At 38.8% G+C, this 17,720-nt stretch overlaps 2 long non-coding RNA genes across 2 annotated transcripts; one reads left to right on the top strand and one right to left on the bottom strand.

Moving 5' to 3' along the window:
* Positions 1-5,057: 5,057 nt before the first annotated feature.
* Positions 5,058-13,271, bottom strand: LOC108580835. Its single transcript, XR_001892373.3, has 2 exons — positions 13,012-13,271; positions 5,058-5,928 (listed from the first exon to the last, which is right to left on the bottom strand). It is a non-coding gene; the product is annotated as an uncharacterized LOC108580835 (long non-coding RNA).
* Positions 13,272-13,405: 134 nt separating this feature from the next.
* LOC116270785 lies at positions 13,406-17,460 on the top strand. The gene is made up of 3 exons (XR_004179007.1): positions 13,406-13,679; positions 15,378-15,700; positions 16,172-17,460. It is a non-coding gene; the product is annotated as an uncharacterized LOC116270785 (long non-coding RNA).
* Positions 17,461-17,720: the final 260 nt, after the last annotated feature.

The raw sequence follows: 17,720 nt of genomic DNA on the forward strand, positions 1-17,720 counted from the left end.
AGAGCCTTTCTCTAGTTGACATGGGAAATGTAGGGAATCTTCTAAGGGGAAGTTCCCTACCAAACAAACGTTTCCTTAAAAATAAAAGGGTCTGGGGTCCACTTAGACATCGTGTGTGTGTCTGTGTGTATGTTCTGGTGCACATGTGTAAGAGAGGAGACATTGGCCGGGCGCGGTGGCTCACGCCTGTAATCCCAGCACTTTGGGAGGCTGAGGTGGGCAGACGAGGTCATGAGATCGAGACCATCCTGGCTAACACAGTGAAACTCTGTCTCTACTAAAAATTAAAAAGAATTAGCGGGCGTGGTGGCAGGCACCTGTAGTCCCAGCTACTTGGGAGGCTAAGGCAGGAGAATGGTGTGAACCTGGGAGGCGGAGCTTGCAGTGAGCCAAGATGGCGCCACTGCACTGCAGCCTGGGTGACAGAGTAAGACTCCGTCTCAAAAAAAAAGAAAAGAAAAAGAGAGGAGACATTAGTTCTATTGCTGTTTAACAAATTACCACAAATTCAGTGGCTTAAAACAAGACCCATTTATGATTTCACAGTTTCCACTGGTCAGGAGTCCAGGCACAGCTTAGCTGAATCCTCCACTTAGGTCTCAAAAAAATGCAAAGTGTCAGTCAAGACTGCCATGTGCGGAATCTTCTTCCAAGATCATTTAAGTTAACTGAATTCAGCTCCTTTTGCCTATAGAACTCATGGCGGATTTCATCTTCTTTAAGGCCAGCAAAAGCAGGTCTCCTGATTTCCTGCCTCTGACCTCTAACCTTGCTTTTAAGAGATCAGCTGATGAGATCTGGTTTATCCTGGATGATTTTCCTTTGATTAACCCAAAGTCAATTGATTACTGACCTTAGTTATATATTCTAAATATCTCCACCAGAGAAATATATATCTATCTATAGGAGTAATATTTTACTTGTTTACAGTTTCTGCCCACACTCAAGGCCGGGGAGATTATACAAGTTGTTTACACCAGGAATCAGGAATATTGGAGGCCATCTTAGAATTCTGCCTACCATGGGTGAAGAACAGAAACAGAAAACACACACACACACACACACACACACAAAATTATTAACTTCCTAATAAAGAGAATTGTTGAGTTCCAAGGGCTGTATTTAAATATAATTGACATCTGGATCATAACGCTGTCATGTGACATTGTGATGTCTGCTCTGGATATAGTAGAAAACATGAAATGGGCCATTCCCCTTCAACAGGGACTCAAATATACATGGATGCTGACTACAGTGAGTGTTTTATTCAGATCCACATAATCATGGAGAAGGGTCAGTTAGAGTTAGAGTTTTATTTACTGCTTTGGAAAATGCACAAGAAGAACCTTACTTGTAAATCCTGACCTGTAGATGACTGGGTGAACCTTTAAAATAATTGTCAAGACCATGGGCGGATCCTTTTAATGAGACAAGAAAAAGAGCTGTAACTCTCACAGTATAGATGAAATAAGAAAAGTGAGGCCGGATCTCATCTTGATCATAGAACTGGTGGCTCCCAAATTCCTAAAAACCAGCCACAAAAGCTTATAGATCTGACCCTAATATGTTTTATTCAAGTTACTCTCCTTATCAGCAGCTCGCATTTTCCTATGAATTGTATTTTCTTAATTTCTAGGAAACAAATTGCTCTAATTTATAAAATAATTAGTATCTAACTTGACTTAATCATTTCACAATGTACACATATATGAAAACAGCATATTGTATGCTGTAAATATGTACAACTTTTATTTGTCAACTATACCTTAATAAAGCTGAGGAAAATAAAAATTAATTAATGAATAAATTATTTTTAAAAAGAGCTGTTTCACTTGTTTTGGAATATTATGGTAAAATTGTGGGCCATGTTATCTGGCCTTCATCAACAGATCACCTTCAACTGGAGCAAAAACTGAGAAAAAAGACTATGAGAGATGCTGTATTTTTTGAAAATTGGAGGGATATGTAAAAACTCATTCTCTTCCCTTTGAACAGAAATTTTGTTAATTGTCAGAGACAGAGAACACATAGAGGGTCTTATTAAAATTTTAGTTAGTAGTTTTACCTACAGCTTTATAGAAAGAGGGATCCAGGATGAATATAGGACACTGTCACACAGCTTCTAAAATGCTTTCTCTATTCGGATTACAGCAAATAGCCTGAAGCCAGAGCACACTACGATTAAATTACTTTTCCAGTAGGAAGGCTATCCATGCCTAGTGATTCTCTAACTGGCATCTCAGCACAAAGTTCCACTGTATTCAGAGTTCCTGGATCTAGGGGCTTTCCTGGAGCCAAGGAGATATGTTTTTAGGAAAAACAAAACCAGCTTGTTATATCATCTTTTGTGTTTATAATAACAAGCACATGCTCATTATGGCTCATTTATGAGTGAAAGAAAAGGTCTGGAGAAAGACCATCTTGGTCCTGAGCACCATGACTATTTTGCTCATACATTCGACAGATACTTGGGGAGTATCTTCCCCGCCTATCTGTTGCTAGGCCTTGCTCTGGGTGCTGAGATACAAAGGTGAAGAGTCCCCTGTGGTTGGGTTGCTAGGGGTAGGGTATTGTGTGAGGTTGTCTGTCTCTTGTCAGGTCCAGGCCTTGGAGTTTCTTTTAGCCTGGTGGTGACACAAATGTGCACCGCATGTTCCTGTTGATGTCCTCATTTTGGGCACAGCTTTCCAACAGGGACAGGCCTCCTCCTCCCAGCTTCCTACCATGATGCTATCAGCTCACATTTCCTCAGCGTGCTTGCTTGTCACATCCAGGAAAGTGTTGGTTTCCATAGTAACAGTGATCATATATGCAGAAGATCTGGCTTTCTGACTTATTAGTAACTCTTTTTCCTTAATATGACCTATTCCAACAGTCCCAGGGAAATTTAGATGCAATACCTAAGAAAATTTACTAATGTGTTAACAAAAATTATCTGTGTTAGTGGTGATTCCTTTTTGCATTGATCTGCATTTTTTCAAATTTTATGCACTGATTATTTATCACTTCTGTCATTAGGAAAAAAAAACTTGTCAGGCAGTCACATAAAAAGCATCAAATACAATGGGCTAATTCTCTGCAGTTTTCTAAGGACATGTGCATTCAACTCAAGAGAGTGGCATGGGCAGAGCAAATACGAATCTTTTATGACTATTTGCTCACCAAAGCTGTACCGTATACCCTTCAAAACAAGGCAAATCATATAATGATTAATATAATGATCGATGGTTTATGTACAGATGTCATTTTATTTGTAAAACATGTGTTTGAGATTCTGGCACTCAGTAACATTTTAGGCCTCTGGGGGAAAAAAAAAGGAAAGAAATCAGAAGGCTTTCTTGCATTCCCTTGGTTAATTTTAAAATAAACCTATCTTTGCAGGAGAAAAATCTCCCACCTTTCATAAGATCTTGGTACTATTTGCTCATTACTAGTTTACTTTCTTCCAACAAATGTAACACAAAGTGAGAGAAGTAACTTCAAACTTTGGAAATGACTAGGCCCAATGTACCTTCCATAACAACTGGTGTGGTAAGGCATACCAGTATACTGGAAGCCTTCATGTATACAGCCCAAAATTTTAAATTATATTTATAGAAATGCCATTGATGGAAAGTTGACATGAATTGAGTTTTAGACAAGGTATGGAGTAGCATCAATCCAACACTAGAGATAAATGAAGTCTTTACTAAAATACCACAACGTGCTAAGAATTTGCTTGTGAATACAGACAAGAGTCTCTTGTGACAATAAAAAGTTCAACACAGTACTAGAAGAAAAGTGAAGAGAGTAATGTACAAACTGTGTCTAACTTTTATAGAGTTTTTGGGATATTGCTGTGCCACAGTGATGATGGTACCTAATTATCACCGATGTGTTTAAAGCTGTTTTGAGTCTGTTAATCTCTTCTGGGACTACCAAAAATTCTAGTTTTCAAAGTTTGCCATGAATACACAATTACACGTACACAACATGGACACACACACACAGAGCTTAAGAACTCTTGTTATAAAAATCCCTCTTCAGCCTCCCCTGAAGGCAGTTACCCAACATGTGCTTAACTTTGTCCATGACTGGAAGCTCACTATCTTACATGGAAGCTCTCTCCACTTTGAAAAAAAGGTTAAGTTTAAATATAGTTTTGTTAAGTTGATGTGAAGTTCACCTCCCCACAATATCTACCCACTTGTCCTAGTTCTGACCTCAGGAATAACAGTGGGTAAGTGTAATTCCTCTTCTGTAGGACAGATTCTGAAATACTTGAAGAGCAACATTGTGTTCTCCCCAAGTGTTCTCTTTATGCACTAAAACACGAATGTTTGCCTCAGAAAACAAGACTGTTTAATCATGTTTTGATCTAAGAATCATTTACGCAAAGTCATTTCACTGTGCAAGAGGATCAATAATAGTTTCATATTTCAAGTATTTTTTGTTTCACTCTGCCAAATCTATCTACATGTAGAAATTTAACTAGTATACCCAGTGTGAGATTAAGCCATGCTTCTACCGATTTTGGTGTGTCCTATCTGAGGATACCAGAAGTTGTTCTCTGCAACACTGACCACCCCTGACAATGCCATGACATTAATACCTTTATCAAATCCGATATTTAGGACTCTATGTGCTGAACTGATCCTTGGGAAGGAATTTTGCTCCTTTCTAGGTATGTGATTCTCAAAACGTTTTGCTGTGCACTAACCAGATATGATGAAAGATAAATTATCCAAAAATTCAAGAGATGAAATTTCATCCTTGAATAAGGCCAGAATAGTTGAGAACTTCTTATTGTGCTCTCTCCTTCAACCCAACAGAAGTTGACTATGGAGTCTTCTAATAAATCAATGGGTTTTCTTAAAAATCAATTTTTTTGATGATTGCTGAATGTGGATAATGGGGAAAGGTGTTTTTACTCTTCTACTATTGGGTGTTCTGACATTTTCAAAATAATTTTTTAATGGAAATCTCTGCATCTCCAAATCCCTGACAAGAGAGAAAAATGACATTGATGACATTAAAGAAGCCTGCTGCTTTACTCTTGTCAATCTGTAAAGGTTTTCTTTTTTAAAATGTAAATTTCATGAGGCAAAAGTGAACATCACAGAAGTCTGCAAGTGTTGTTTTGTAGTGCTGAGCTGCTCATGCTATAAAACAAGGCTTGGTTGAAGAAAAATACGGCAGAGCCAAAGTAAGAAGAGGGTCAAGCCGGAGGAGAGCTTGAGATCAAATGTATGCGGTTAGAAAAAAAACTGTGTCCTAGGAGTTGTTGAAGAAAAAGTTCATTTCATATGTGAGAATCAAAGGAATATACTGAGGTTGAAAACCAGTGCTGAGTGTAGTTGTAGAAATAAGGACAGATTGGGCAGAAGCAGAGATTAAGAGGTTAGAGTTCTCAAACTCTTTGTGGTAATGCTTGAATCCAATGTATATGACCAGTAAACAGCACCAGCCATGTGCAAATTGCCTTGTGAGTTCTACTCCTGAACCAGTTTATACTGAGCTCAACAAGATGAGTTTGGTCATCATGCACTTGGATATCATGTTGTGGTAGCTAGCCTATCCATATATGTCCCCTTCTTCCTCTTACATCTGGGCTGTGCCTGTGGGTGTGAGCAACAGAATGTAGTAGAAATGATGCTGTGTGACTTCCAGGCTAGTTCACCAGAAGCTTTGCAGTTCCCAATCCTGGATACTTGCTGTGTGTTCTCTGGGAGAAGCCACCCACCAGTTAAGATGTAGGTCTATCCTGAAACCATCACAATGAGAGGAAGCCCAAGCTATCCAAATGGAGAGGCTGCATGGAGACAGATGCCCAGCCAGCCTCCAGCTGTGCTAGCCATTCCAGATGAGGTGCCTAGTACATGAATGAAGGAACCATCCTGGAGGCCTTGTCCAACTGAGTCTTTAGTTAACTCCAGCTCCAGCTGCCTTCTAAAAGCAAAAACAAGACAGACACCACATGAGAAATGCCCAGCTGAGCCCAATCAACCCACATAACCATGAGACATAATACATTTTTGTTTTAGACTACTTTGTTTTATTTTGGATGTTTGTTAAACAGCAATTGTTAACCAGAACACATGGCAATGGCAAATTTCCATAAAAATGTCAAAATGCTCTCAGTTTTTGTATTTCTCTCTTTGTGTGCAGTTAATAAGCACTGACTTCCACTTTGAGTGAGATCAGCTTATCTGCTTTTTATCTGCTTATACAGAATCCAGGTAAGACTTAGAAAAGGAGAGACTACCCCTGGCTTTACCTGAGCTTGTTTTGGGCCTCTCTGTACTGAGGTTTGCAGGTTATAGAAATGACTAGAATCTGCAGGGGTATCCCCTATACTATCAACTCAAAGTTGCTTCCTTTCTTTGCTTTCTAAAGTTTCACTCTAAGATTTGTTACTTGGGGAGGACTTCAGGGCAAATTTGGCCTGTTTTAGTTTCTTTTTGGTGGTTTAAGTGACCAAGAAGGATCATTTTAAACTCAGCTAAGATCAAGGGGATTTTGATGAGGAAAACTGTGCCTGGCATGTTAACTTTTTTGGGAGAACACAGTCACAGGCTTATAGTTCCAAGAATGATCTCAGGTTTCCCTGTGATGTATTTTAACCATTACAACTAAGATCTAATCCTTACAAATTCCCTAGTGTAGGAGACTGAACTTATCCTGAGTTGGTAGGGATTTCAGGATTCCAGATCTCATCCATTTAGCATTAAGTTACCTTGTTGGTGCTCCCATTTACCTTGTATTTCAGGTTGGGAAACTAGACTCTTATTCTTATGTTGTTTTCCAAGTACCTTTTTTGAGCAATCCTCCATTCAAAGTTTTTAAAGTAAGTCTGAGTTCAAATCCTTTTATGGGAGTTGTATGATCCTTCACATGCAATCAAGCCCTTCCATGGCTCGCTTTCTTTGCCTTACAGAGTTCAATAGAATATATTTCCCCGGCTTTTGGGAAGGTATAACAAGTTTGTATATGAAAGACATTAGAGTATTCAGCATACGGTAACAGCTTAAATGGTAGCTGTAATAGTGGTAGTAGTATTCCTGAGAGGATGGTGATTCTGAACACTTAACCTTTTCAGAAACAAGAATCCTGCTTCGGAGCAAAGCCTTGTTGGTAGTCTTTTGCAGGTATCAGATGCATCTGATTTTGTGCTTTTCCCTTTCAGGAGATGAGCTAGTGGCCTCTTTCTGGACCTTTAAGGAGGGTACCAACTCTTCTCCTGGAACCTACACTGATTATGTGCTGTGAGCCTACGGGTCATTTCCACCTATTCTGCCACTGATCAGGCTCTAAATTCAACACTAAGAAAATGTTCTCCAACAAAAATTTTTCAAAGGAAACTGTTTTTTGTGATCTTGTTTTAAAATCCTGAGCAGGTAGCTCCTTAATCCATAAGAATAAAGGCATGGATTAATCTATGATTCCATTGATGTAAAGGAAGATTTTCATTTTAATAAAAAGCACATTGAAACAAGGCTTATAGCTTAATCAGTGGACCGAGTTTTGCATTTGCTTTTAATGTCTATTGAGTTTCATTGCGTTGCTAGCACCTAATGTGCTCTGCCCTATCACTCCATTTTTCCTTTTTCCATATGGCCAATCTTTGATGCATCCTATTTCCACATATCCAATAGCTTAAAATAAAGGGGAAAGTTGAAATCATTTAGAATCTCACTATAATATTGTTTTTGTCATAATCTTTTGAACACTTATCCTCAAACCATGTCCCTTTGCTTTCAAAATACGGAAGCATGTGTTTTATAAAAGTATATTGCTTGGTTAATCAATAGCAAAGGTTTTATTCTTTCTCCATCCTTCTCATTCTTATTTCCAGTCTTTAAAATTATTTCACCAAATTAAATGAGTCGCTGTAGTTTATTCACTATGCTGAAAGTCCTGATGTAGAAAGGGAAAATCATTTCTCAGAACTGAGTTTCCATCTGCTTTCTCCAGTGGGTGGAGATGTTTTTAGACTTATGTGAATGCCTAAAAAACATTTTATTTGGCCAGGCTTGGTGGCTCATGCCTGTCATCCCAGCACTTTGGGAGACTGAGGCAAGAAGATAATTTGAGGCCACAAGTTCAAGACCAACCTGGGCAATATAGTGACCCTACCTTAAAAAAAATTAAAAAAGTATTCAGGCTTGGTGGCATACACTGGTGGTTCTAGATACTCAGGAGGCTGAGGCAGGAGGGCTGCTTGAGCCCAGGAGCTTGAGTCTGCAGTGAGCCATAATTGAGCCACTGCTTTCCAGCCTGGGAGACAGAGTAAGACCCTGACTCAAAAAAGGTAGAAAGAGAAGAAAGAAAGAAAAGAAAGGAAAGAAAGATAGAAAGAAAGAAAGGAAAGAAAGATAGAAAGAAAGAAAGAAAGAAAGAAAGAAAGAGAGAGAGAGAGAGAAAGAAAGAAAGATTATATTGATTCAAGATGAATTATATGATCTAGACCTGTAAATCAGCATGTTTCTAAGTAGTATGTGGCAGTAGATATCAAGAGCCTTAAAATGTTCATTTCTTCTGAACAGCAATTTTGCTTCCAGCAATCTACCCTAATGAACATCAGAGATGTACCAAGATTTATTTCAAGCTCACTGCTATTCCCAGTGCCTCCCAGAGAGCTTGGAATATAGTGGGTGCTCAATAAGTAGTTCCTAAGGAAATGAATGAGTAGGAGAGGCTCATTGCCACATCATTTATAACAGGAAAATATCAGAATTCACAAAATTTCTAATAGTAAACAATAGTTAAGTACATCATAATACAATCATATAATACTCTATCATGTGGACATTAATAATAAGCATGTTAATATTATAATATTAATATTAGTTAAGAATTAACAGTATAAAAAGATCTAACTGGAAAGGGCTTATTTCAATATTAAATAAAAAGTCAAAAGGCAAATCACATGTTAGGGCACCACAAATGTAAAAATATACAAATGTTGACTCTCATCTCCCAATCCTAAACCCCTAGGTGGAAAATTGAACAGAATACATTTTCTAAAGTGTGGAGAATGTTATTGAAATAGAAAAAGCCCCCTCCCCTTGTTACTAATGCAAGCCATTTCATAAATCCTGCAGGAAAACCCATTTGACCGTGTCTTAATCCTTAGGTTTCTTCCATGCAGCAATGGGCAAGCAATGCTTCAACACCTAAGCTTGTCTACACTAGCATGATCAAGACACTATGGGACAACAATAGCTAATATTTATCCAGTTACTTTACTATGAGCCAAGTAAAGTGCTGTTTAAAGCATTCTACATCCTCTAATTCTCACAATCTTCACTACAAGCATTACCACTCTCATTTTTCTCTCAAGGAAACTAAGAGGCTAGGTTGCTTGCTCAACCAGGATTTGAATCCAGGGAGTCTGAACTCAAAGCCCACCCCTTTAAACACTCTCTGAATCTGCCTCTCTGACCTGAGGGCCCAATAACATTTTTTTCTATTTGGAATCCCAGTCCATTTCCCTCATGATTTCTTCCTTTTCCCATTGAGCAAACCTCTCAGACTCCTTTCCTGACCTTCCCTTGGTAGAACTTTCTAGAACACACATACCTTTGTCCCTAATTACTGCTTACTTCAACTGCATACAGCATTTCTCATTGTATTAGGATGGTGCAAACATAATTGCAGCTTTTGCCATTTAAAAGTAATGGCAAAAGCTGCAATTATGTTTGCACCAACCTAATAATATCATTGCCCTAAGAAGCAGGCCCCCATAATTGGGGCGAAAAGGAGTCGTTCCTACTCAGTTGCATGTTAGTAAGACCTCTGCTTTATTTGTTTGAACTCCAAAATGAATTCTTGGCTTACTTCTTTATTGTTTCAAAAATGTAAATATTGTGCAGTCTCTTTTCGCCAGTCTGTTCCTCCCAATGTGCCCTTTTCTTGACGCGTATCATTTCTAGTTGCATCACATTTAGAGCATACTCAAACATACCTAAACTCAATTCAATCTACCAGTTATATTTTATGTTTTTCTTAAGCAAATACATTACCGTCCTCTAACACAATAGATTCCATGTCCAATTCTCACTACTAAACCATAGGAAAAATAAAAATGTTATTAGTGTTATCTTTAGAAAGGTGGATTTGTGAGTGATTTTTACCTAAAATTTTTTCCCGAAGCCTAATAAATTATATTTTAAATAAATAAATAAATAAATAAAATACGTAGCTTTAAATGACAGAGTCCCTTTTATTTCAAAAATTGTGAGCTTATAAATGGTAGTAAAAGGGGCCAATAAATGAGTAATCTATTTTAAAGCTTGAATCAGGTTTATCTCTTTCTTTATGAAGGTGTCTATTGCCCACCTGTGCATAAGCTGGCATGAGACAATAGGCTGGCCTCTGCTTATGGTCATAAAACTGTCTGGTCATGTGTAGTTTACCTGACATATGTTATACAATTGACAAATTTACAAAGTTAAAAGTGATTTATGACAGAGACTTTACAAATATTTTTGGAGCCAGAAATTTTACGGCAACACTAAACCTTATAAATACGATGGATTTCTTAGAGAGTAAACAGTCAAACCCAGTGCAAAGAACCTACGATGTGTGAAATAGACACAAATGACTTTCTGCATATAAAGCAGTCTTATATTTTTCTTTAGAAAATAATTGGCATATTAAAATTACAGTTCTGAGTCATTTTCACTGATCATGTTGAAGCCAAGCACAAGAGAATGCATCTGGCTTCATTAAGGGACTGTGTATTGCAAGAACTCTAGAGAGAATAGAAGCAAAAGTCTTTACTCCCCTTTCCTATGACTGGCTGCCTTGGACAAATGCTTGCCTTTACGTAGGTAAAGTATATATGAGTCTTCAAAACTACCTCTTCAGTTAAATACTACACATGATAGTCAATAATGGGGTCAATAAAATGGCCCATCAAGTCCAAATGTTCTGAAGAATCCACCAGATCAAATGACAATGTGTATAAATACTTGAGCTGGCTGTGGGATAATGAGCCAGTGAGTCACCAAGGAGGGTTGCTCAAGAGTGGTTTCCATCTGGTACCTAAAGGAAAGCCAGGAACATCAGCCCTACACAACAGAAGGGTGGGAGAGTGTTTGGCTCTACTTCGTGTGCCATCTGCAGATTTAATCCCAGTTGTGTTGGAAGAATCTCGCCTCTTATCATCTTTTACATATCCCAAGAGTTGCGTTTAATTAACAATAACAACAAAAAGGTTAAACTCTTTCGACCATGCAGACCCATGTAATTACTGCCCTTCTCACCTTCACAACCAAGTTTCCAAGAAAAGCATTCCTGTTTGATGATGGGTTAGGTTAGTGCAGTCATTTTCATGTTGCATTGTCAGCCCAGTTAAAATGTGAAATCATGGTTTCTTATTACCTGTTAATGCATATGGTTGATGTACCTGAATATTACTCTATGCCTGTCTCTACCCCAATCTTAACTCCAAATCCAAGTATAAGGATGTTTATTTATTCATTCCTGTACTGTTTAAATGATCTACAATTTGTGATTTTTCTGATTAAAAAAATGAAGATCTACCCTGGAGCTGAGAATAAGAGATCTCACTGTCAACTAACTCCTCCAATGCCCTCACAGTCTAAAAATACTGTACCAAATAAGGTTGGCATAACCAGAAATTCTTTGAAAAGAATGTTGTGCACACTCTGCAAACTTCAAGTGGAAAATGAAATGCATTCAATTAGTAATAAGTAGCTAAGTCTATTTGTTAGCAGAAAATAAATGAAAGCACCTATTGTAGTTTCAAAAGAGATGCAGATCATTCAAGATCCTTGTAAATGCTCAGAGAATAAACAAACATGGCACTTGAGGATCATTCCTGAGACTATCAAGTGTGCTAAACAGATGACTCCACATCACACACTTTTTGGGTACAATCTAATTCTGATAAAAGAGTTAAGAGGAAATCTTAGGCAGATAGTGAAAGTATAGGAGTCCTCAGTAAGGTTTTCCTTTTAATGTAAAGGAGTCCCCAAATCATTTTCTTTTCTAACAAAGGACAGCCTGTAAAATTGAGCTGCAGACATAGGCAAGCAAGTTGGAAGCTTGCAAGGATGAATGATGGCAGTTGTGCCAACAGGAAAAGGCTACCTGGGGCTAGACATGTCCAACATGGTGGCTCCATCTTCCTTTCTCTTTGCCAGCCATATGTACAGTAAGGAGCAGACAAGATGGCACTGACCAAGTGGAAAGCTCATTTGCATAATAAGATTAGGGTGGGGTGGGCAGCTTTCCCCGCTGGCTATGTAAATGTCACACCTGGTCCAACCAATCTGTGGGCCTTACATAAATCAGACACCGCCTCCTCAAGCCTGCCTATAATATCTGGTGCTCTTGCCACAGGCCAGATCTCCTATTTGGGAAGCCCTCTCTCTCATGACAGAGAGCTATTCTCCTTTCTTTATCTTTTACCTATTAAACCTCTGCTCCTAAACTTACTCCTTGTGTGTGTGTGTCCATGTCTTTAATCTTCTTGGAGTGAGACAATGAAACCCAGGTATTTATCCCAGGCAACGACACCACTTCAATTCCAACCTAATTGCTTTTCTGAACTTTTACCCCAATCCCTGAACCAAATCTGTACCCTTCCCAACTCTGAGATTACACAGCCCTATCCCTAACACAAATCTAAGAGTCTGTGATAAGGAATAGTAAAAGTTTAAGGATGGGGGGAGAGTTTGTTTAGCATACTACTTTGCATAGTAGGATATTTCAAAGTATCCACTGATGCTCAATTTTCAGCCTACATGGTGTAGCTACAGGTTCTCTCCTACTCGCCCTCTAGAGAGAAGAGGTAGCTGCAGTTATAATTTATAGCTAATGCAGAGCTACTACATCCATCTTTCAATGATCCATCATTCTCCCATGTAGAGTTGTGCAGATTTGCATGGTGATTTGAAATCCCTTCTACTGTAGGGCACAGTCTACTAGATAAAAGGGAGTTTCAAAGACAAAAGGAGAGGAAAGGCTTAGAAAAAGGAAGTGGGCAAAGTGAACTCACACCTTGATGCTGGGTGAAGCGAGAGTGGAAGAGAACCACTGCTCTGCTTCTGTTTCCCGTCTGGACCTTTGGAGGGTAGAAACACTGCATTTTCTGCCCAATTCATCCTTATGAAGGAGGACAGTAGAGAGATGACATCATGGCACCTCTTGGTGTCAAAGACACCTCTACTTCCCTTGGATTTGAGTGGTGTGCACAAGGATCCTATAGTTTATCATGACCCTAAGTCTGGTATGAGGTTGGCAGAGAGAGGGAGAGAGTGACAGCAAACAGCTGTGTGCCTGCTCCTGGGGTCATTTGGTTAAGCAACACAATATGTATTATTTCATCAAAAGTTCATGCTGCATATGTCATAATAGAAACCAGGGGTAAATGTAGTTAGAGCTCCAAGACTGAGTACAGCCAGAAGCCAGAGTGAGAGTGAAACTCTTCCTGAGAAAGATGTGCACTACTGGCTTCAAGAAGATCACTTCAGCCAAGGAGCAGTGGACACAGTCTAGCCCCTACTGATGTTCCTGTTAATTTCCTTGGGATATTGGAGCCATCTAGCTGGCTAGAAATTCTGAGTTCTGGTCTGTGACTTGTACACAAAAGTAAATGAAAAGAAATCACTGGATTCAACAAGGAGAAGATCAGGAATAGGCTAGATCAAATGGTACTAGAGAGACAGGTGCGAGCCACAAATTTTTTCAGTTACAAAATCAGAGAACACTACCTATATGACACATCTGGGTTTGAGACTCTGGCTCACAACCCAGTGTATATTTTTAAATCTAAAAGTTTGTTCTTTTGCACTTGTCACCATATCCTCACGTTAAACAAAACAAAACGACAACAACAACAAAAAAACTTTTGACCTGGTGGCAGTTCAAATTACTCCTGTCAAAAAGTCCCATGCCCAGAACTTGAGGCTCACAGGGGCAGTTTGAGAGCAGGTTGCTAAAACTCTTTTTTTTTTTTTTTTTGCACACAAAATAATAACAATACTCTCAAGAATAAAAGAGTAAACATTATAATAACAAAGAGAACACCATCATAAACTATTAAACAGTCAAAACTATGACAGTGTTGGGGAAACAAGAATGAAAGAGCAAGAAATGTCTAAGAATCAGCACAACTTAGTATAGCTAAAGCTTAATTCTTAACACACTTTAAAGCCTTAAATACTATATAATAAACAGGAAATTAAAAATTAGATAAATTAAGCATCTAAATAAAAAAGGCAAAGAGAATAAAATAATCTAAAGAAAACAGAAGAGAGGAAATAATGAAAATAAAATAAAATAAGGAGCTAGAAAATGTTGGCAGGGGGAAGCAGAGATTATACATAAAACCAAAACAAAGTTAAAAGGAAAACTATATTTAAATAATGGCAATAATAAACTATGAAAATGACAAACTTAACTAGGAAAAAAAGGGGCAAGAATGTAGAAACACAAAAGAAGTAAAAAAATGTAAAAAGAAAAACACTAATTGATACAGAGAAAATTAAAATAATCACAAAACAGAACATGTATAAAAACTTTAGAAATAAATCAAAAGCCTAGATTAAAATAACTGTTTTCTAAGAAAACAGTTACTAAAGTCAATATCTTAATGAAATATTAGCAAATAAAACTCAGGAGCATATTGTTAACAACAGGCAATTGTAATCACATATTTATTCCAGGAATTCAAAAATCTAATATAATGCATAACTTGTTAACATAATATAATGTAAATCAGACGACATAAAACATAAGATCAACTCATTAAATTTAAAAAGGCAGTTGCAAATATCCTACATTTCCCTCTCATGTAAAAGGAAAAACAGTATAATAAGAATAGATGGCATATGAGTCATGAAGTGGAATAATCACATATAGAACATGAATTACCATACTTAAAGGTAAAAAAAATAGGAATATTTATATTCTGTAAACTGGACAAGAATGCTATTAAAACTTATTTAACATTATTCTGGAAGTACTAACCAAAGAAGTTAAACAAGAAAAATATACTAAGTATATGTGTGTGTGTGTGTGTGTGTGTGTGTTTGAAAGAAGCATGCAACATATATTATTTGCTCTGATACAACCTATATACCTAGATTGCTCCAGTCAAATAAATTACAATTTAAAAAATAAACTAATTTATTAAGATGACTAGTAACTAAGTTAATATACAAACATTAAAAATCTTATCTAAAAACTAAAAAATTAGCTTGAAAATAAATTTTAAAAATTCAATTAATTGTAACCTAAAATATGCAATACCTATAAATAAACTTATCCAGAAAAACATATATTTAAAGATTCAAGGCTCTATTAAACTTTTCAGTTAAACTTAGTGGTTTGACCTCATGCGTTTTAATTCTCTCCTTCTCAAGACCTTACTAAAACAGCGTTTTAAAAAAAGATGACTCTTTAAACCCACAAATTCAAAGAGAATGAGAGAGAAGCAACATTGATTGGATTAGAAGTGTCCACTGAGAGTAGGAGGAAAGAGGCAGATGGAAGAGGAGCAGAAACGCCATCTACACTGTAGGGCATGGCGGAAAGGGCTTCAACAGCTGCTCAGACTCTCAACAAAGAGGAATCTGGCACAGCAGGGAACAGGGCCCGACGCGGATGAGCTCGTGGAGATTGGCTGAAGGTCTCCATAGAGAAAGCTGGGGTTTCCGGGCCCTCCCCATCCTCGTGGGGCTCCATGGTTAGTTCTTATTCACTTGCTGCCCATCTATTGTTGCTTATATCCACCCTCCTCTAGCCGCAGGGAGACCGACCTCTAAGGGTGGCGTCTCCTGGGCTTCTTCGCCCTCTGGCCTTAGTTGGATTAGCCAGTGAGAGGGATCATCACTGGGAGCCTGGAGGGTGGAAACAAAGAGAGCAGTCCTGAGATTCCTTCCCCCTATTTCTCGGTAGCTTCTTTGCGATTTGTCTGCTCCCTCTGTTTCCCTGTAGCTTCTTTGCGATTTGTCTGCTTCCCTCTGTGGCCTCTGCTCCTGTCCAGAGCCCCCTCTTCCAAGGATCTTCCTTGGAAGAGGTTCCAATAACATGATCTCTCCCCTTGCTCCTTCCACCCTTGAGATGGTGACGTCTACCTACTGCTGCTGGCCTTTGGGGGCTTCACCCTGTCTTACTTGGGTCCTCAATCCTGCCCACTTCATTCAACTCTCTCCAGGCAAATGCAACGAGCCTGCCTTCTGTTTCTTATGGAGCCCCTGGCTGACTCAGGCGGGGAATGAACACCACCCCCTCCCACCCCCACTCATAGAGCCTAAGGGATTGCAGCTTGGGAAATCTCCTGACTCCAGGGCCAGGCACTGTGGTGATCCAAAGAGAGGCAAAGGCCGGAGGACCACGAGGCAGAGGTCAGCCATGCAGAAGAGGACCCGCTAGTACAGTAGTGTGTGCGTCCGTGTATTGATACAGTATTTGGGTACAAGCATGACTTTTTTTTCCCTGGCAAGAGACTAAAAATTGGCAAACTTTTGGGAAGAAAGCCAGCAGGGCATGGTAGAAGGCTTTGATCTACATTTTATAGCTTTTGGTACATCCAATCATTCAGTGCCTTAGAGCACAAGCCTTAAAACCAAACTTTCCGGAATTAAATCCTGGTTCCATCAACAGCTGTGTGATTTCCACATTCCTCAGTTCTCTTATTTATAAAACAGGAATGATAGCTTTTACTTCAGAATGCTGTTTTTAGATTATATGATTTAATATATGTAAAGTACCTACAGTAGTGTCTGGCACATAATAAGAATTTAATAAATGTTATATTTATTATGACTAAAAGTGTACATGTACTTTAAAAATCTGCAGGAGTTATCTAGGAGTAGAGCTCTCAGACCATAATGTTTAGCTTTGCAGTATTTAGATGAACAATGCTTGTTATTCAAAAGAGAAAAAAATGCGTGAGTCCACATTCACATGGCAGCACAGATTATTTTTTCATACAAACTGTCACCCATTAAAACACAGAAAGTGTATCAAAGACCTCGCGGCATAGGGCAGAAACATGCTTTTATTGGGAGGAGGAGCGGGCACAGGGTTTCTTGAAAGAGCCTTGGTCCAGACGTCAGCAAATCTGGCTTGAAATCCCTGTTCTGCTTCCTAGCAGCCATGTGGCCCTGGGTAAATCACGACCCCTCTCTAGTCTTCAGTTTGTTTGTGAGAATTGAAGTGGTTGCTTTCTTAATTCCCACTCAGCTCTGAAAGTCTACCCCATTCAATGGGAGACCAGGGACACTCACTCCAAGAACAAATGCATACAGGAGCCTCTGAGTAGAAAGGTAGGAGGAGACGTCACTTCCCTACCTCCACTGGGCTTCTTCCTTGGACATAAAATTCTTCCAAAGATAATCAGTGAAGTATGTGGAGTCATTCCATTTGCCAAAGATGAGCCCATAGACACAAAAGGAGAAAAAGTGCTCCCTAATGACAACGTGGTAACACCACCAACTTATTGCTCACCTGGGGGGGGGTGAGGGTGGGCCTGAAACTCGCACCTCCTCACAACTGGGCCCAGAAAAGGTTGAAAGAAGAGCTCTTGTCCAGTGTCCTCCTCTCCTGCCTGTTGTTTGTCTTTAGATTACACAACCAGTTTGGCATCTCAAGAGAAACTGGAAGTAGGCAAGGTAGCTCTGTTAATTTATTGCCAGGAAATTTGATGAAGTTGCTTTGCTTGACTCGGGGCTTTTTTTTTCAGTCCTCCCCAGATCTCCTTC

Source organism: Papio anubis, chromosome 16, assembly GCF_008728515.1.
Source record: "Papio anubis isolate 15944 chromosome 16, Panubis1.0, whole genome shotgun sequence".
NCBI classification, from domain to species: domain Eukaryota; kingdom Metazoa; phylum Chordata; class Mammalia; order Primates; family Cercopithecidae; genus Papio; species Papio anubis.